This window comes from Mauremys reevesii, linkage group 5, assembly GCF_016161935.1.
Source record: "Mauremys reevesii isolate NIE-2019 linkage group 5, ASM1616193v1, whole genome shotgun sequence".
NCBI classification, from domain to species: Eukaryota; Metazoa; Chordata; order Testudines; family Geoemydidae; genus Mauremys; species Mauremys reevesii.
In genome coordinates, this window is record NC_052627.1 from 5351030 (window position 1) to 5372001 (window position 20972).

The following is a 20972-nucleotide window of genomic DNA, read 5'->3' on the forward strand; positions in this document are numbered from 1 at the left end:
GGAGTCCGGTGGCACCAGACTCCTCATTGTTTTTGTGGATACAGACTAACATGGCTACCCCTCTGATACTGAGCCCCTTGAGTCTATCACTATTAGACATGTTTTTAATCATTCTTGTGGCTCTTTTCTGACCCTCTCCAACTTACCAACCTCCTTCTTGAATTGTGGGCACCAGAACTGGACACAATATTCAAGCAGCAGTCACACTGTTGCCAAAGCCACAGGTAAAATAATCTCTCTCCTACTTGAGATTCCCCTCTTTATTCAATCAAGGATTGCATTCACCCTTTTGGCCACAGCCTTGCGGCATATTCAACTGATTATCCACCCAACCCTCTGACTTAAAGGTAAGCATGTGCTTAAGTGCTTTGCTGAATCAGGGCCAAAAACAAGAGTAGGAGAAAGAAACAAAGACGATGCCAAAGCTGACTTTGGATCAGTCTCCCAAACTCAAAAAGAGTCTTTTAATGTGCGTTGGATCAGGCCCTGGTGTAATGAAGCTGATATGGAGATATGTGATATGAAATGAGAGCCATGTTGTAGGTCTGGGTCCAGTTGTGTGGGATCTGGAAGGAAATGTATGCTATGTATTTCTAAAATCATTTGATAGTATTGACATGTTATAGGTGTTAAATTTTAAAAGAAAAATATAGGCAAGGAGTTCTGAACAATGATGAAGTAATGAAAACTTTGTGAAAGATGCTATTCATAAAGAGTAGGGGAGGCAATACTTAGCAAATGTGAACCTATACCAATCAGCTGATCCAGGTGACGTGTATCACAATGTTAGGGAAATTGGTAGCTGAACCTTACAGCCACAAATATTTCTGAAACATTACAACAATATCAGGAGGTACTAGAGAATGGCAGAAAGCAAATGTGGTACCAATCTTCAGAAAAGAAAAACACATTAATCTTGGCAGTTACAGTCTGCTAAATCTAATTTTAATCCATAGTAAATTAATGGAACAATTATTAAAGATCTACAGGTACTTACCTAAAGGAAATGGAATCATAAGCGAAAAACAGACTGTGTTTGTACAGGCACTCAGATGCCATGGTGAGGTGTGTCACAGTTAGACAGACAGAGAGCCAATGGTGCCAGACAAGCTTGATTGCTTTGTTTGACAGAATTACAAAATTAGTGGATGAAGGAAACTTGACACGCTTACTAGATCTGGAGTTTAGTAAAGCATGTGATAGCCTCTTATGGAATGAAACCTGACTCTAACAATTAACTCAGATTGGCTTGGATATAAAAAACTGTCACATGGATCAGGAACTGGTTGCTATCCATGTGGCAGCATTCATACCTAAGGATATCTACTTGTGGGATACTGCAGTGATGTGTATCTTATTTAAGATCTTCATTAATGATCTTGAAGGAATATGTAAAAGGAACGTTAATTACATTTGCAGAGGATACTAAAATGGGTGGGTGTTGCAAACACTCACGTGGAAAGAAATAACACAAAAAAACCCTAGAGAAATTAGAAGTATGAGCAGAAAACAGCAAAATCATATTCAAATAAATCATTTGGGGAACATAATCTGAAGCACTGATTTGCTGTGGGAGACAGAATTCTGGCAAGCAATAATGCTGAAAAAGCATTTGGACTGACATGCCTATATAGTTTGTTCAGTAAAGTACTGAATTTTTAATCTGAAGGCCCAGGATTCAAGCACCTGTGTAGACAAAAACATCCGGATGCTAGGACAATGAGTGTAGTAAAAGAATCTGAATAGTCATGAAATTATAGAACTGTTTTGATGCCAGGCCATTTTTTAAACTTGTCACTGTGACTTGGGAGCATCACATCATTTAGCACCAAAGAACAATATCTCTTTATATGTATTTGTGGATAATCTAAGCACTATACCCAGATGCACAGACACTCTTTTCTTAACCTGTGTATTACATAATGTTTAACATTCTCTTTAATCACATGTCGAGGTGTTACTTAATATTGCATAGCAGAGTTCTATTTGAAAATGAAACTCTCAGGATAGATCTTATATAACTCTTAAAATCTAGTTTTGTTTCCCTACTGAAATTTGTCCTATTCCTTGGCTCAAATACTTCTGTTTTGCTCTTCCAGGTGCTAGAATATAGGCTCTGATAATATTATCAAGAAAGCAAAGCATTAACTTGTTCTTTTTTGTGCGTTCGCTCCTCTTTTCTGCTCATAGCACACTAATAATGACTTGAGGACCCTGATTTATCAAAGTAGTCTAACTGGGGTGAACCATAAGTACAGGAAAACTTCTGTACTCAGGATAATACTTAAGCATGTGCTTAATTTTAAGCAGAAGCTTAAGTGCTGCCCTGAGTAGCAATGGAGTTAAGCATATGCTTAAGTGCTTTCCTGAATCAGGGACCAAGTTAGGCAAGCAGGATTTATCCCATTGTCCCATAAACAATATTGGGAGTACAAGGACTGTGCAGATGTGTCTGGTGACTGGGATATAATTTGGTATACTATTCATTGTTATATTCATGGCATACGGAAAGAGAAGTTAGACAGAAATACAAAATGCTCTCGCTAGAAGGTTGCAATGTAACGCTACTTAATTTCTTAGGATTCAGAGCAAGAACACACAAGAACCAAAAAACAGAGAGAAAACTGGCTGCTCCCTAAAACACAAGCACAACTCACCTCACCTTACTCTAAGCTGCTGGCTACAGGCTGACTCCTGTCATTCCCATGCTTCCCTACAGAGCCCCCTGGCTTGTAAGCAGGACCAGGAAGCCCAACTCTTAAAGTGGTAGCTTGAAATCCTAACACAGTCCTCACTACACCACTCTCATATATGAACAGGTACAGTGGTGCTATGTACCTTTATATTCCTGATTTGGTTCTCTAGAGGGGAGTCTGCTGACTAAGGGATGCTTACCCTGCAGTTCATGAAGTCACTGGGGATCTTGGGTGAGGAAAGACTGCAAAGATGTAGCCCTGGGTGCTTTGTAGAATCAAGTTTACTACTTTTTAAAAACACCCCAGAAGCACTTGTGTTCTATACATGTGACAAGTTTACCTCTATATAGTTTTTCTGCCTTTTCTTATAGAAAACATTTCAATTTTACATCATTTGCACAAAACAAACAAAAAAATCTCAAGAAAAATATTAATAATTTCAGCAAGCACTTTCCAGCCCCAGGCCCTTTACAAACATCTAAAATATAGTAAAGTATAAACTAACAATAACAAGATTATACTATTTGTTATTACTTACAGCTGCATAGTTATAATTACCAGAAGGGTGGAGGCACACAGCCCCCCACCTTAAGCTTTCAACGTGGAGAGAGACAGCTGTGTTTTTGTCCTTCTCCCCATCGGCGTATAATTTTTGGTGGTGTCCAGAACGGATCCAAGCAGAGCTGTCCTGTCCATAGGACAGACCAGGGCAACTGCCCCAAGCCCCGCGCTTTGGGGGGCCCCCGGCTTCAGGGGGACGCAGCGTCCAGGACCGCCTGGGGGTTTAGCCGGGGGCCTGGCACCAGCAGCAGCGAGCAACCTGGCCCCAGCCCACTCCGCTCCGCCCCACTGGCTCCCGGTGTCACTCGGGGGAGGGGGTGGAAGCTGGAAAGAGGCGGGGTGGGCGGTTGGCAAAGGGGTGGAATGGGGGCAGGGAGGGGTTGAGCAGGGGCGGTAAGAGGCAAAGTGAAGTGGGGTGAGCTGGGGCTGGGTCTCTCGCTGCTGCCGGCACCAGACTCCTCGCTCCCCCATGCCATCCTGGACCCCACATCCCCCTGAAGTGCGGGGCCCGGGGCGGTTGTCTCAGTCCGTCATAAGGATGGGATGGATCTGAAAATATCAGCCCAAACATTGGCAGAGGCAGGCCCATGTTCCTGAATATTGGTGGCGCACGGGCACCAAGGGCTCATATAACTCGCCACCTATGCTTCTCCCAACTCGAATCTAGCTAACCCACACACCCTTCTCACCTGCACTGCCAGTCTGCTTCCTCTCCTGCAAGGACTGCAGGGGGAACTCCTGGAGGGCAGGTATTGGAGGGGACAGAAGGCAGACCTAGGAGGATGGGGTAGGGTAGGGTGGGGTGGAGGTGTGGAAGCAGGAAGTGTGGGAGTGGAAGAGAGACATAGATTGGGAGGATGAAAGTTGAGTACGGGGGTGGGGAGTAAGAGACTAGGGGGAAGGCATGGAAAATGGGGTAGGCGGGGACTGAAAGGGATGTAAGTGGGCACTGGGGGAGAAGTTAGGTACAAGGTTGGAAGCTGATGGGAAGCACAGGCAAAGATGACACAAGGGGAACCCATGGGATAAGGTAGAGAGGTGGGGATCTCGGGCAAAGATGGGGATTTGTTGGAAAGCTGTGGGGAGGCAGCTGAAGCAGAAAGAGGAGAGCAGTCAGGAAGAAGAAGCAGTGGAAAGAGACAGAAAGCTGGAGGGGGTAGAAGGTGTTACTGGAGGCTTTTTAATATGTGCATATGTGTAGATAGGTGAGTTATGCAGGTAGTTAACAGAAAGTGCATCATTTACTGGCGTACAAAGATATGTTACATTGTTTATGAATTTGTCATAGCAATGAAGTTAGTGTTGCACACTGCAAATAGCTCCCAGATTGCAAAGCTCTTAAAATGATGTGAGCTGCTGGAACGGTTTTAAAGCGACTTGTTGCTGAGTGTCCTGACACCATCCAGCATCTTTACAGTATTGCTAACCCTCCAAATTCAAAACCCGGTAGTCAGACCCCCAAAAGTCAAGAGATTGGCCTCCAAGGCAAGAGATTTATTTTAAAAAGCCCAAAGAATTATACTGTTTTTTTTTGCTCTGTCTTGATTTTTGAACTCCCCTTATCCACCATGTCTGTGCGTGTATGACTTAGTGTTGCCAGTTCTCCCAAATGCATAGCATGGTGCTGGCCCCCACTACTGGCTATCTGATGGTGTGACAGTCCCAGTGTCTCCCCCAAAAATCTAATTAATTGTGTTTTCCCCCATCCCTACATCTACCCACCCCCTAGACCATCAAGTAAATATGCAGCTCCCCAAACCTCAGTGCTGCCACCATATCAGTACTGCCCTCCACCTCTGTCCTCCAGCAGTTGCAGAAGTTCTTCACCCTCCTCTCCCTACCAGTCCTGGCACTGCAGGAACATAAGAGCGGCCATACAGGGTCAGACCAAAGGTCCATCTAGCCCAGTATCCTGTCTTCCGACAGTGGCCAATGCCAGGTGCCCCAGAGGGAGTGGACCTAACAGGTAATCATCAAGTGATCCATCTCCTGTTGTCCACTGCCAGCTTCTGGCAGTCAGAGGTTTAGGGACAGCCAGAGTATGGGGTTGCATCCCTGACCATCTTTGGATAATAGCCATCGATGGACCTATCCTCCATGAACTTATCTAGTTATTTTCTGAATCCCATTATAGTTTTGCCCTTTACAACATCCCCTGGCAACAAGGTCCACAGGTTGATTGTGTGTTGTGTGAAGTACTTCCTTTTGTTTGCCTATTAATTTCATTGGATGGCCACTGGTTGGTTATGTGGAGAAGTAAATAACACTTCCTTGTTCACTTTCTGCACACCATACATGATTCTATAGATCTCTATCTATCTTGGTCATCTCTTTCCCAAGTCCTAGTCTTTTTATTCTTTCCTCATACGAAAGCTATTCCATACCCCTAATCATTTTGTTGCCCTTCTCCGTAGAGGGTGACCAGATGTTCCATTTTGGCCAGGATAGTCTCTTTTTAAAGCTCTGACCTGGCTGTCTCGACTTTTTTTGGCAAAAGTGAGCATTGATCTCATTTGCTCTTGCCAATTTGATCAGTTGGCAAGAGGAAATGGGACAAATGCTCACTTCTGTCAAAAAGTGGGGTGTGGAGGAACATGTAGGGGGAGCGAGTGGCGATGCCAGCCCCACGCAGAGGGGGAGGCAGGGCTTGGGTGGGGGACAAGCAGGGCTCTACCAAGCAGTGACGCCAGCTCCAGCCTCCCATGGGGGGGGGAGGAGGGGAGGGCTAGCCCAACAGAGTGTCCAGAATGACATGCAGTATTCAAGGTGCGGACGAACCATGAATTTATTTAGTGGCATTATGATGTTTTCTGACTTCTCATCTATCCTTTTCCTAATGGTTCATAACATTCTGTTTGCTTTTTTGACTGCCGCTGCATATTGAGTGGATGTCAGGGAACTATTGACAATGACTCCGAGATCTCCTTCTTGAGTGGTAACAGCTAATTCAGACCCCATCATTTTGTATGTATCACTAGGATTATGTTTTCCAATGTGCATTACTTTGCATTTATCAACATTGAATTTCATCTGCCATTTTGTTGCCCAGTCACCCAGTTTTGTGAGATCCTTTTGTAGCTCTGCACAGTAAGTAATTTTGTATGGAGAGGGGAGAGGAGAAGAGCAGAGAACTGACTGATTCATTGTATGAACTGCTGGGCTCTTTCTGCTCCCTCTCCCTGCTTCCTCTCAGTAGCCAGAGTTTTGTGGGATGGGGATGAGGGGAGAGCTTTGCCTGACTCCTGCAGCCACCCTGATTGGCTGCTCTTCCCTTAGGAGGCAGGGCAATGGGGAAAGCAGCCAATTAGAAGGGTGTTTCCTCTTGAGCATGGCTGAACATCCCACCTGAGTGGGAGCTTCTTAGACTGGTTCCCTCAGGGGCTAAGATCTAGTTACTAGTAATAACCCTCCTGTCAGAAGAGCTGGAAGAGGAAGTCCAAGGAGAGGCAGGGTAGGGAGGGAAGAGAGAAATATGCAGCCTGGGGTGGGAGAGAGGGAAGAGGATGGAATCTGAGACCCCTTTTGTGCAGAGGGAGAGGAAGCTAAGGGAAGCTGAGAGGTTGAATGGAGGGGTAGGCGAGGCAAATAGAGCTATGGTCAGGGTACCAGGAGAGAAGTGGGGAGAACTAGGAGGTTTTGGATGGTAGGAGCAATGGAGAGAGGAGTGAGACAGGAAAGGTATGGAAAGCTTTAGGGACAAGGTGGAGAGCATGGGCATCAGCTTCAGATTGCAGCTGAGGAAGCCTGGAGGTGCATGGTGTTGTAGGAGCAGCAGTGATCTGTATGCTATGTATAACCTGTATGTTCAAAAGGTCTGTTACGCCTCCCCCCCTCCTTTGTCTCCTCTCCCTCTTTGAATACCTGTGAAGTGGCTTTCCCTTTTCCCCTTGCTCCTGGAATTAGGTTGACCAGACAGCAAATGTGAAAAATCGGTATGGGGGTGGAGGGTAATAGGAGCCTATATAAGAAAAAAATAAAAAATTAGGACTGTCCCTATAAAGTCGGGACATCTGGTCACCTTACCTGGAATGCTTGTGGAATGAATGGGCTGGTTCAACAGCTGGAAGATCAGAAGAGCTCCCAGGTAGACAAGGTATCTGGGACTCTAATTAGGCAGCACTCACACGCCCAGTGCATGGGCATTTCACTGACACGGCCCAAGGTGGAGTGTGACCAACCAGACACGGCCAAGTCATCTCTAGTCGTAGGCCATGAGGAGCAGGTCCGTAAAAGGGGAAGGGGCCATGTGCTCGGCAGTGCACTCACAAGATTGTACCTCCTGTGAAGGCCCTTTGCCCAGACTGCCTGGCCAGTGGTTCCCCGCGTTACATTCCATCCTGCCTCAGGAAAACTTACCTTCGTCGCACCATCCATGGCTGCTCTGTGGGACACTTACCTTGAAGGATCCTGACATCTCCAGTGCTGTGCCTGTCCTGGGAGCATGAGTATGTGAGTGTGACCCCTCCCCTTCTTTTGAGTTTATCTATCAATATAATAAACGTGTTGCTTTCTGCCAAACTCTGGTGGGTCATTAGTGCACCCTAAGCTTACTAACTGGCCCAATTTTGGGTAACACATGCTGCTCCAGGAGCATGGCCAAAAGGCAGTGCTGAAGTTCAGGAGTGCTTGGGTGGAGAGGGAGGAAGAGTGGGGTGACCATGGGGGCATTGTGCTGTTGTGCAGGATAGGGAGGGGGGCTTTCCCTTCCCCTCACTTTATTAATAATAATGAATATGTGTATTCTTTGCATTAGAGATCCCCCTCAGAACAGGGTCCAGTTGTACTCTCCCATACACATGGTAATAGACAGCCCCTTCCTCAAAGGTCTTACAACTTCACCTGCTGGGGTGCCACAGGAAAGGGACTCCTCCTGTCTGTGCCTCAGTTTCCCCTGCCCCCCCCCTTTGTGTGCTTCGGGGGCTAAGCTGGTAAGCTCTGTGGGGGCAGGGTCTGGCTCCGGGTGTGGGCATATACAGCGCCTAGCACCGCGGGGCTGCAGTGGGCGCTAAGGTGCTACACCCCAATACTCCGCCCCTAAGCCCGGGGGGGGGGCTCAGGGCGCCCCGGGCGAGGGTTAGCCGCCAGCGCAGCCCCCCGCCTGCCCCCTCAGTGCGCGTGCCGCGCGGTAGGTGGAGCCCGCGTCCGCGCAGCCAGCACTGGGCTCCGGAGCCGGGTTTTGCGTGCGGCCGCCTGGCTCAGGGCTCCGCGCCGCCTCCCGCATCCCCAGCCCGGCTCGCTGCTCGCTCGCTCGCTGCTCCGGGGCTGCAGGCGGCGGCTGGTTGCCGGGCTCCCGGCGATGAGGAGGAGGCTCCCGCCCGCCCGCAGCTGCCCGGCTCGCTAAGCGAGCCCCGCTTGGCGCACGCCGCCCCGGCAGGGGTGGGCTCTGCCGGCAGGGGAGGGCAGGAGAGGGGAGGGGGCGGCAGCGCAGCCCCCCAGCGCGGGCGGGGGGCCCGGCAGCCCCCTGCAGAGCCAGGCGGCCGCGCGGCGGGGAAGGGGGCTCTGAAGCGCAGCTGGTGCCGCCGGCGGAGGAGGTGGAGAAGGAAGGCGCGGGGGGAGGGGGGATGGTTTTCTCTCCTGGTCTCTCTTCAGCGGCGTCTTTGCTCGGCGAGCAGCGGCAGCCCGGGGAATGACTCTGCCGCAGCCGCAGCCGAGCCGCCGCTCTGCTCCCGGGGGTGCGCGGGGCCGCCGGCCGCTGCCCTAACCGCGCTGCGAAGTCGGGCCAGGAGCGGGGAGGCGGCGCCGCCGGGGGCTGAGGGAGCGGCAGGAGCAGGCGGCGAAGCAGCGACTCCGGGTTCCTGCCCCCCGGGGCTGTGACACAGCGGCCAGCCCGCGCCCCGCGCCCATGGCCGGCTCCTGCAGGCAGCTCGCCGCCCCCGCCGCCGCCGCGGCAGGTTGCTGAGGAACTGATGGGGACTGAGCGCTCCGGACCCGGCGAGGACTGAAGGTAACTGCTGCTGCGGGCCCCGCCACCGCCTGCCCCCGGGGCGCCGAGCGGTGCTGGTTCCCCGGGATACTTTCCTCCGGGAGCCGCGAGCGTGTGTTGTCCTGGAAATCGCGCTGCGCGCATCCCGGGCTGTGCCGCGCCGCGCCGCGCCGTACCGCGGGCAGCGCCTGGTGCCCGGCCGGCGGGGAGCGGTGCAGGTGATGGCTCTGGGCTGCAGGGAGGGGTGGCTCGGGTTCGGGAGGGGGGATAAAGGAGCCCCGATGGGGTTTTTATTCCCCCCCCCCAGGCTTCCGAGGCAAGGCACCGCGCCTGGCTGCTGGGTTTGTGGGTGTTCTCCTGCGAAACGCCGGCTGTGCAAACCCGCCCGTGGCTGGCTGCAGGCAGGGATGCAGGGAAGGGTGGCCCCGATAAACCACCACTTCCCTGGGCGGCGTGCGAGGAGGGGGCGCCAGCGGGGCTATGGGGCATGCTGCTGAGCTGGGGGGGAAGAGGTTTTCATCCTACCTTCCCCAGCCTCTCCGAGCACCTCCGCACCCGGCAACGGGGAGAGACCCGGCTGAGGTAGACCACAAAGGATTTTAAGAGCCATCCAAGCGTGTCCCCCCTCCTTCCTTGGAGAGCAGCCCCCTTGCCTGCTAGAGGAGTAGGGCTGGCGTACAGCAGAGCCAGAGGGGCCGGCACAGAAGGGTGGAGAATGAAAATTACATCCCTTTCTTGAGCGCTCGCTTTATTTGCCCATTTAATTATTTATTTGCCTTTCCTTTGCAATCATCCTGTGACTGTTTAACTTGGAAATCTGGTTGCACGGCTGCTGATTGGTACAGGCGGTGAGCCCGGTACAGGAACCCGTCTCCATAGTCTAGTCTAACAAAGCTCGGCGCATTTAGTGCTCAGGAGGATGTGAGGTGCAGCGCCCCAAAATCTGCACTGTGTCCCTGGGATTTCGTCTTCGAGGGCTGGAGCTCATTAACAGACTTAAGTACAGTGTCGCCAATGGCAACAATATAGTCCAGGATCAGTTGTTTTGTTCATCCCCCACCCTCCCCATAGATGCACAGATGTTTATATTTTTTTGCGAGAGAGACTGGGAGCTAGCTAGAAAGGGAACCTCTCGAATGGGCTTCGCATGTGATTTTTCTCTGCGGTAGTTAAAACAATTTGTAAACAGCCGAAAAAATGAATCGCTGTGTATCGCTGCAACTATCGTAGCTACAGCCAAAACAACCGATGTCTGTTGTATTTACTTTCCCATTCACATTACTCGTTAGGAAGTATTAGACTTCTTGCACTCCGGGTTTGGATTCCAGGCAGCCAGCTGCTTAGGAAATGTGGAGATGGCTAGAGCCAGGGCAAGGGGGAAATGCCTTCTGTGTCTTTATAAGACAGATAGGCAGCCTGCTAGTTATAATTGCTTTCTGTATTGTTGCACCGGTTATTCCAAAGCATTAGATCAAGATTTTCAAAACCAAGCCAAGAAAAAAAAATCATTCTTCAATGAAGTCTTTTGAAGGCTTCTCCATTATCATTTTGAAATGCTCTCTAGTAAGAGAGGTAGGCAATACTAGCTGTTCAATATTGAGAAATAGTGTGGGTTTTGTGGAGCCAATATATCATCATTTCCAGGGTTTGGGGTACAAAAATGCTTCCACTGTGTATTCATTTTGGAAAAATTCTTCTATAGTTTTATGGGCTATATAAGGTGTACAAGTTAAAGGAACTGCTGTCCAAAAAAAGAGAAAAATCTATGCTGTCCTTATTTAATAGCAAGAAGAGAGAAAAATCCATGTATCGGTGCCAATGTTGGTTACAAACTTAAGGTTAATGCTCTATTATGACTTGTTTTTCTTAAGGTAGAAAAACTCACCTCATATTGCAGTAGCCGCAATATTAATAGTGGTGATACAATCCCTTTGTTGTGATTCAAACTGCTGCTGTTTTGGTGTTTGTTATAAGCCTGGTTTCCTTATTTAGCGTAGAGCACTAAAGGTAACTGTATTGTCTCCTGTTACTACACCAAACCAAAACAACAACTGAATGAACACAGATGCAAATCCTTTGTATATCCATTTCCAAATGTGCTGAGGTTCTTAAAAGGAAAACATTGAATTTTGACTCACCCTTCACTTAGTTTAATATGTAGTTTATCTTTTGGAATGCATGGGGGAAAGGAAACATTTAATATTACTATAAAGCGTGTTTAATTGCAATGCAAGTTAGCCAAAGAAGAACAGTGAACTGTAATTTTTGAATATATAAGCAATTTAATACTGTTTAGCAAGCGTAAGGTTACCAAGTCTCCCTTCAGCTATTTTGCTCCACAAGACAGGAGTTGGTTGTTGAGGGAACATGGAATGATTTGTTTCTCAATCTAGAAAATTCATCCTAAGTGTCTCCAAGGCTGTACATTTGAAGATTTGGTATCATCAATGTCCTTTGTTTCCTAGCAGTATGTGTTCCATAGTATTCATACATTCCACAGGTTGTGATGTCATCAGAGTTGTGTCCATCTCTATTGTAGGGTTTAGCCGAAGGTGATGTGGTAGGAGTGCTTGAGTTTTATTTCCCAGCTGCTCTTGTTAATTAAAGAATACAGCACACACCCTGTTGCTTCCCTGAGATACAGTTGGTTGTATTGTCTGCAGACGATAAAAGAAGTGATTGCTTCGTTAGGTATATGTAACATGTGAGCAGAGTTTAGGTGAAGATGTAAGACCTCCCGTTGAATCTACTGACTGGACAGTGGTACATTTTGCATGTGTTACAACATAGTAAATTACAAAGCTCCTCAAGGTATTTCACAGCCTTGTGAGAGAAACCAGGTTATTCTTTCCATGAAGCATAAATTGGAAGATCTTTAAAAATACTTGTGCTAGGTGAAGCCTGTTATATTTAATGGGGTTTGGGGGTGTGTGTGCTTTTTTCAATCTCCTTTTTGGCGAGTTTATAAATGTGTGGCATGAACCTCTTTAGCCAACACTGTTGTTTTATTAGACGTAATTTCTGGTGATCTGAGAAGATTAAAGAACATTAAAATAGATTTGTTTCCATTATTTTCTAATTCCTTTAGGATTTATGGGAGTGGATAACCTACAAAACAATTAAGAATTAAGGATGGGCAAACTATATTAGTATTTGACATTTGTATAGCATGTCTGACTTATACACTTGGTCAGTGTGTTCAACCAAGAATATTTTCCCTGCCTTGAGGCTTTTTCGTGTTGGAAGCACGAACAAGTACAGTGACAATAAAAACAAGTATGAGATATAGAGAAGAGTGTGGTCATTGGAACAGGAATGGGGACATTAGAACTGGGGACATTTCAGGAACTTTTGATCTAAGTGCATGTGGGTAGAGGGGAGGGCCGGTGTGTATTTACTAGAGGATTATTTTACACTGTCCATACCTGAAATAAGGTGCAAAGACAGGTGAAGGAGGTGGGGCTGAGAGAGCAGGAAGGGGTTATAGGAAGATATAGGGTGTGTAGACTAGCATGGAGTTTTGGCCAGAAAGGTTACCTGGACTGCAATCTGTTCATTTAAGTTTCACATGAGTGCTGGCTCTGTATTTCTCCCGGAAAAAATTAAGTTGCATAGTAGATGTGAGAGGGTCTATGCTAGGATCTAGGGTGATTCTGGCTAGAAAAATCATTCTGTTGGTATGCTGCTATCTAGGGAAAATCCAGAAATAATGCTAAAAATTTTGATCTCAGAGATGCTCAGGTCATGCTGAGTGCAGGGTCTCATAATCTTAGTAGATTATTGGGGAGAATTCTGGGGCTGTTGGATAGCATAGAGATGCACAGAGACCTGCCACTCTTTTGCTGTTGTCATTGGTTGGGCTGCTTGTTGTAATGGGATTAAGAGGCACTTACTACATGTGTAAGAACTCAAATGACCTCACTCCAGTTCCTTGAACTTCTAGCTGTTCTCTGCTGCTGTCTTTTTCCTCCTACAGCTACCCAGTTGCTATAGCAAGAATACTGAAAATGCACTGTAGCTATATCTATATATAAAAATGTAAATATTTATAGTGTGAAGAACCGTGTTCTGGCTTTGTTTGTAGCCATTTACTCTCCTATGGGATATTTATAGAACACTGGGACATTCTGTGTCACTCTTAAGTATGGCCATGCCAACCTCTGGTAGAAAGTTTTCACAACCGCTGTTTGGCAAGCTTTTCAAGGTACAGCTCCTAACTCCTTATGTAGACACCTATGCAAGTTTTCTAATTTTCACAGGCACTGAGCATCCAGCAGTAAACCATTGATTTTTGAAGACTCTCAGAGCTTCTGTGTACTCAGTACATCTGAAAATCAGGCCATCTACTTTAGGTGCCTAAACAGAGCTGTAGAAGCCTGACCATAGGCACCCACTTTTAAAGTCTTGGCTATTTATCTCTAGATAAACTGACTTAAACTCAAATCTTTGTGATTCCTTACATCCTAAAATTGTATTCCATTGTCCATACTGTAGCTCTGAGTTAGCTGTAGTTGGAGTAATGCACAAGATACCTAGTTTAAAACACTTGTCATTTGTCATATTCCTGTATGCTGGCCACGGTGCTTTAAAGTTGGTTTGTGCGGGGACCAACCCCGATCTTAAGTTTGGTTGTCCCCAATGAATACTGGCTTCTAGCTACAAATTCCTCATTAATGTCAGCAAGAAGCAATTTCATTCCAGATGTGTTCGTGCTCCCCCTAAAGTCACCAGTGGCAAAATTTCCATTGAATTTAATGGGAGAAGGTTGAAGCCTGTAATTAAGTATCTATGTCAGTATAGGGCCAACTGGCAGAGGTGAGGCAGAAAAGAAATGTGATAAATTGATGGGCCCATTGTGCAAATTATGAGTTCCTTCATTTAGTGGTGTATATGAGGAAGCTGAAGCATGAAGCCAGCTTCCATTTTCAGCTGCAGGATGGATCTGTTGGTCATTCAGTGCACCAAAGGTTTGTTTATGGTAGGGTAGAAGCTTGCCTGGCAAGCAATAAAAAGTTCAGTTTCTCTTTTCTGGGCTACTTTTGTGATTGTACAACAGCACTGTCCAATGGGATATATCCTAACTGATTGAAACCACCATTCATTTCCTCTAGGAGAGACTGGGATAACTTGGTGTACATAGACTAAAACAAAACACATTTTAAAATGTCTTTGTTGCGGATCATGGTATGGTACAAATTAATACAATACAATATTGCAATTCTGCCACCAGTTAATCAGAATTTCATTGCCACATTTTTTCATTTATACTTCAAACAATTTGCATACCCTTCCAAGGGAATACTACTGAGTTCAGCAAGAGTTGGATTGGCCCTGAGGGGTTGGAAGGCGGGTACATGTGTATAATATATATGTATGCGCGTGAGTATATATTTGAACATATAAGCCAACAGATCATTTTGTTGAAAACTTGAGCTGTTGGAAAATATTGTGACTTCTACCACATCATCTGTAGTTAAACACTTCAGTACAGAAGTGCACAACATCTGACAGCATAGTCTGTAGAATATATTGTGTGCAATTGAAACAAATTCAGCTAGGAAACCTAACACAGATCAAGTCTTCGGTTTCTGGTTTTTTGGAACCACTTAGAATGAACAGTCAAGATGGAGAAAAGAATATCTATTGATCAAAATTGAAAATGACTGACACTCAAAGGAGACCTAGCTACAGTATTGTTTCAAATGTATTTCTGTGTATTTTCAGCATCACTGTTCTAGCAGTTGATATAATATCCTTGTAAGAAGCAATATTTCAGTCTTAATGAACCAGTATAAATAATTGAGAACTTGAAGTCTGCTCTGTGTATTTTTAAAACTATAGTGAGAACATATAAATGAAAATCAAGATAGGTTGCATTTCATGGGTCATGAAAGGAATCTTGCTCGGAGGAGAGTAAAGCTGTATTTAGAAGCTGTCACAGTTTGATATTAAATTACGCATATTATTTAAATGCCTAATTGTCATTAAGTTTACCTAGCATCTGTTAAGATATAGCATAACCACGTCAATTTTATGAAATGATACCTTTTATTTGGTAAATACTACAGTTAACATTTCAGTGATTAAGCAGGAGGAATTCTAGTAATTATGAACTGAATACTTCAAATCTAACTCCCATTGCAGTCAACAGCAAAACTTTGACTTCGGTGGATATAAGTTTGGGCCCTTGGTTTAATTTTTCTCACTACATTTGCTTTAAGGAGATTAAGTCAGATCCTCAACTGGCATACATTAGCATATGCTGATTACACCATCTGAGAATCTGACCCACTGTATCTGAACACAGCTATGGGAATTGAATGTTTCTGAAACTTAAGTCAAACATCAAGACTAAAGGGCCTGATTCTACAAAAGAATCTCCATGATTGTGATTTTATGACCATGCGGAGTCACACTGAAGTCACTGGGACAGTGTATGGGCATAAGGATCTTTGGAGGATTACTGACTTAAAGTGTGTGCATATAAGTGGCTCTGTTATAATTAGGTCCCTCATAAGGAGTTGAAATGTTTGATTCCAGTGCCCCAAAAGCTGATTTCTCCTGTTCTGAAGACTGACCTAAAGGAGGTGAAGCTCTGAGCAATTTGTAAATCTCCCATAAACTACTTATGTTTTTAATAATCCATATATACATACACACATTATATAATATCTTTTTAAAATATGTCAGTCTTCTCCCTCATGACCCTTTCAGCCATCCCCCCCACTTACCAGCCAAGTAGCTAGTTATAGATGTAAATCTACTATTTGAACTTTTGAAGGGGACCCTCTGCTCAAAATTAGAGGGATAGGAACGTTTGGCAAATCCAGTGATTTCTGTTAGACATGAGGTAACATTGTGTGGAGAGAAAATGTTGTTTTGCTTTTTAGTTTTTCCTTTGTTCCTTCCCTTATGTGTTAAAGGTGTAGGTATGAAGAAAAGAAAATCTTGGGTCAAAATGCTCAAATATGTCTGCTTGAAGTTAAACAACAGCATTTAGGCACCTAAATAAAAGTGGCTCAATTTTCCGAAGCACTGAGGAGCCACAGATTTAGTTGAAGTCTGTGTTGGCCCTTGTTTATGTATTCCTGCAGCCTCTTCCCACTCTGAAGTGATTGGACCCAGTCCATCTTCCATTGTGGTCACTGGGAATTTTTCAGCTAGCTTCAACTGGAATGGGATTGGAACTGTAATCTCATCATGAATGTACATTTCACAACTAGCAATGGTGGCATCCGAGGATTGACTTCAACTGAGGGATACATTGCAAAGAGCCATTAATCTTACGGAAAACTTTGGGGGGGAAAAACTATTTAAAAAATGGACGGTGACGCATCATTTTGCCAGTACCAGGACTTTTATGTTTTGTTTTCAAGTTTATCACCAGCTTTTTAAGCTTTGTATTAGTGGAGTTAACTGGAAATGAGCAAAAACAACAACAAAAAAACCATGATTTGAGGGATTTCTTCAGTGGATGGCACTCATACCCCCCAAAAGTTTGCTTACGGCACTGTTGTAAAACAAGATGAGACCTTGCATCTCAGATTCCAAAGTTGATTTAAATCAGAAAGCTCATTTTGTGCAGAAATGAATAACATTTTTTAAAAGCTGGGGATAAAACATTTAAATTAAACAGCTGTATCCGTATATGTGTGGGTCTGCTTTCCCATTGGAATGAGGGAAAGGCTGTACGTTAAGGGATACTAACACATGAAGCTCTGGAGCAGTTGACCTTTTTTAATGTACCAGTTTTGTTGTGCTAGAGTATGCCACAAGAAAAGGGAAACATGAAGTAGAAACTTTACCCCCGTTCTATTTGATCGGCTTGTATTGCTGTTTACAAGTCCTGCAGAGGCAGTGTGTGTTGCTATTCAGTACAGCTCCAGAAACTGAGCATTAGCTTAAGCCTGTGAGAATAGGGGAGGGACCAAAGCCCAGTTTTTGATGTTCTGCATGGGTGGGTATCCTGAATACTAAAATGCATTCCATTGACAGCTGACCCCGTAAGGAGATTTTTCAATGGCTCCCTGTTTTTTTCCACCTTCCTTCCCTCAAAGCTATTCCAAAGGCTGGTGGGGGCAGGAGGGGGGGAGAGTCCTCATAGTCATCTTTATGAATAGATTTCACCGCTGGGTAGAAGTGAAGAGGGTTTCAAAGATTGTGTTTAACTCCTTTGCTTTCACAGAATTTTTGCCAGTATTTGTGCCACAGTCTGACACTTTGTCAGTTCAAAATGATGCAAATTCCTGTCAATTACTTCAGGGAGGATGGCTTTTTTTTTTTTTTTAATGAGCTTTAAATACTACAATTTTTATACCAAAAATGTCTGCCATATAACTTAAAACCCTTGGTTGCTGTTTTATATATGTATGTATTTGTTTATTTTATTTAGTTGCATCTGTATTTTTCAATAATAATAGGGTATTGGGGACTATGCCAAATGGATAGCTGAGTTAGGCTTGGCTTTGATGTATTTACTCACATCGAGTAGTACCTTACTCCTCATGTAGCCCCATTGATAGGACAGTTTGTGATGTAAGGTGGTATTCAGTGTGAGTGAGGATGTCACCATGTGGGCCTTGAATCATTAGAAAGAATACAGTATGTACTCCATTTTCTTCCAGAGGAAGTGAATAGTGTGAGCGTGATACATCATTGATGTTTCATAGTGTAAAGCTGCTGCAGTGGGAGGTCATTTCTATCTATTATCTTTAATGGATACCATTTTTCTTTTTTTTGAGGGAGGGGTAAGAAATATTAAAAATTAAATATTGTTTTTTTAAACCTTGGTTCCAAAGTGATGTATGCATTCTTATGCCAAATTCAGTCTGATAGGTGTTTTAAATAGCTCTCAGCTTGTTTTATGGAGAGGTAAATTGTTACTATACACAAGTAATCAACAGTTAGTACTGTAGCGTACTTGGTGGATCATTAGAAATGGATTGACCAATCAGGACCTGCCTATAAATAGTACGGATGTATAACAAACACAGTGTGAAAGATGGCCCTTCCACGTAGAACAGTGTTAATTTTGGAACCTTGGACTTCACGCATAAAAATAGAGTGGTGTTCTAGCAGTCCTAATTTGCCAAGAAATGCCGGTGTACATCCCCTATCCATCAAGGGCTCGATCCTGCTGTTCTTTCTTCAGGGTCAGACTCTGTTTCCCTGAAGCTGAGTAGAACACCTTAGTCTCAACAATCCCATTGATTTCAGCGGGAGTATACTTGAGGAGTAAGATAACACTTGGTGTGAGACAGGATCTGGCCCTCAGTTTTTACTCGGGCCTTATTAGGCACAGCTCTAATGACTTCATCAGCAGTTTACCTGAGTCAGACCAGAGGGTCTGACTGTCCCTTCCCGTGGGAAAACCTGGGTCTCCAGCAAGTGTCCTGTTGCAATATGGTTCCCTTGGAGAATGTGTGACGGGGCTCCTGCACCAGACACTTCGTGGCCCTGTGTGCACTGTTACGGCGGCTCCCCATTGCAGGGGAAGAGAATACAGTTTGGGTCTGTATTATCCTTCCATCCTGATCTTTGGAGGGGGTCAGTTTGTTTTCCCCCCATAAACCTGGCCCTGCCCACTCCGCCCCTTCCACCACGTGGATCCCAGTACCCATAGAACATCTTCCTGAGAAATTTGTGTGGGAGGGAGAGCTCTGGGTATGGAGAATTGCACAGATGTAGGGGCTGCAATTTGGCCAGGAGTAAGGATGTCCAGGTTTGCCCCAGAAGTCATGTAGTTTTGAGGCAAAGCAGATCTGTCTCTGTAGCATTGCTCGAAACATGAAAAATTAGATCATAGACTTAGCCTGTATATCATGCAGACTTCTGTCAGTGGCTACTTTATCTCCATCACATCACATAGTGGGAATTTGGGCTGGCTGGTACAAATCATAATGTCCAGAATTCTTGGGCTGATTCCTGCTGTTCTTAGGGGATAGTCTTGCTGCAGTCAAAATAAATGGCAAGCTCACATTGTGTGTTCTGGCCACGATTCCTTACTTAACCCAAACTCCAGCTTACTGCAACAGGAGCAGTAGCCAAATAATGAGTGGACGATCAAGAAAGGAGAGCTCTTTTTTGTAACTTACCTATATGTTATAACATCTACGCAGCCATTGATGTTGGTGGTTCCTTATTAACTACTGAGGTTGTTAATTCTGTCATCAATCTACACACAATATATTGATTTAGCAGTGGTGGTGTTAATACAAATGAATTATATCACAATGCCTAAGAGCCTCGATCATGGATTAGGACCCCATTGTGTTATGCCTTTATGTCAATCATACTTGGATAGAATGTGTGCAGCTGTTTCATTTAAAATGAAGGACTGCCACAATTTTGGGCAAAACTATGGTTAAGTGGCTGGAGTAGACAGGTCCGGAGAGTAGCCAGCACTTACCAGAAACCCTAATTAGTAGAAATCCCATGTACGCTTGACCTTGGCTATTGAGTCAACCCTCAAAGAAGAAAGAATGCTAAAAATTAGTATGCCGTCAACACTGCACTTTTATTATTTGACGTTATTAAGCAAACTTGGTGTGTATTTCTTTTTTGAAGCGTTTGATTAAATGTGTGATCTTATCTTGCTGAAATAGCCCGCTGGGCTGCAGACACTGGTGTTCAGAAATGAAATTTGTTTAGAGCCTCTGAACAGACATTTATTCAATGAGACCTTTCTTGAATAATAGATGACAGTGAGATAGCTGTGCAACGACGGGTTTTTTCCTGCATAGAGAGGGTGATGAGAGAGAGAGAGAGAATGAACAGATAACACAAGTGCACAAGAGCAAATAGGCTGTATGCACGGGAAAATCAGTCTACCATACTTTGTAGCAGAAATGTGAAACCTTACAAAGGTTGTTGTTTACCTCTTAGGACCTGATCCTGTAGAGTCATATAGGTGCTTAATTTTATGGACTGTATGTCAGTGTATCATGAAGCATATGTAATCCTTTGCACACGTATTTGGTTGTATATAATAAACATTTTTGCTTAATTGACATTTACAGCCTGGGGCCAGATTCAGCTACCATTGCTCACAATGAGTAATACTTTGAGTAGACCCATCAGAACCACTTGTGGAGTAGGGTACCAGTACAGGTGACATAATCTGGCCCTTAGTATTTACATGTTATGTTAGATCTGATGTTGCTTAAATATGGACTCTAGATAAATGTTCTCTTCAACTTCTCCAGGTTCTTGTAGATTCCAGTAATATACAATCATAGTGCTTCCTTATGAAATCACAGTTACTATGGCACTTCCAATCTAAGTATGGTAAATATACTCATTCCTGTAAAGTAGTTCATGGTATGTTATCTGATGTATGCAACATATGTTTTTTTCCCCACCAACACACTTCATTGTAATTTTCTGTGTAACTCCTAGGTTCACAGGGATGAGATTTCATTGAGTGTTTGGCGTGCATAGGATTTCCAACTGCTGACACATGGTTATGTTCCTTACTTTTCCTTGTATGTGGGGCTGACAATGAACATAAAATACCTGGCAGTATTTTTACATAGTTGAAATGGAAATGGAACAGCTTCATCAGGAGAGACTGAGGCAGCCCCACATCAGAGTATCCCAGAGCCCAGTGGTTAGAGCAACCTCCTGAGAGATGTGGGAGACCCTAGTTCAAATCCTTTCTCCTCCTTTGGCAAGCTGGGGGCATTGAACTTCGGTCTGCCATATCCCTGGTGAGTGCTCGAACCACTGGGCTAAAGGTGGGCCCCTCCTCCTGCTGTTGTGGGTGGGGTGAGGTAGGTACCTAACTCATTCTC

General features: G+C 45.0%; 1 protein-coding gene across 13 annotated transcripts in view; it reads left to right on the plus strand.

Annotated features, from left to right (window-relative positions):
* Window positions 1–8877: 8877 nt before the first annotated feature.
* ADGRL3 (adhesion G protein-coupled receptor L3) overlaps window positions 8878–20972 on the plus strand; it is an 842781-nt gene continuing 830686 nt past the window's right edge. For all 13 annotated transcript variants that reach the window (XM_039540335.1, XM_039540336.1, XM_039540325.1 and 10 more), the window contains exon 1: window positions 8878–9201. The gene's annotated coding sequence lies outside the window, so the exon portion shown is untranslated. The remainder of the gene's footprint in view (window positions 9202–20972) is intronic.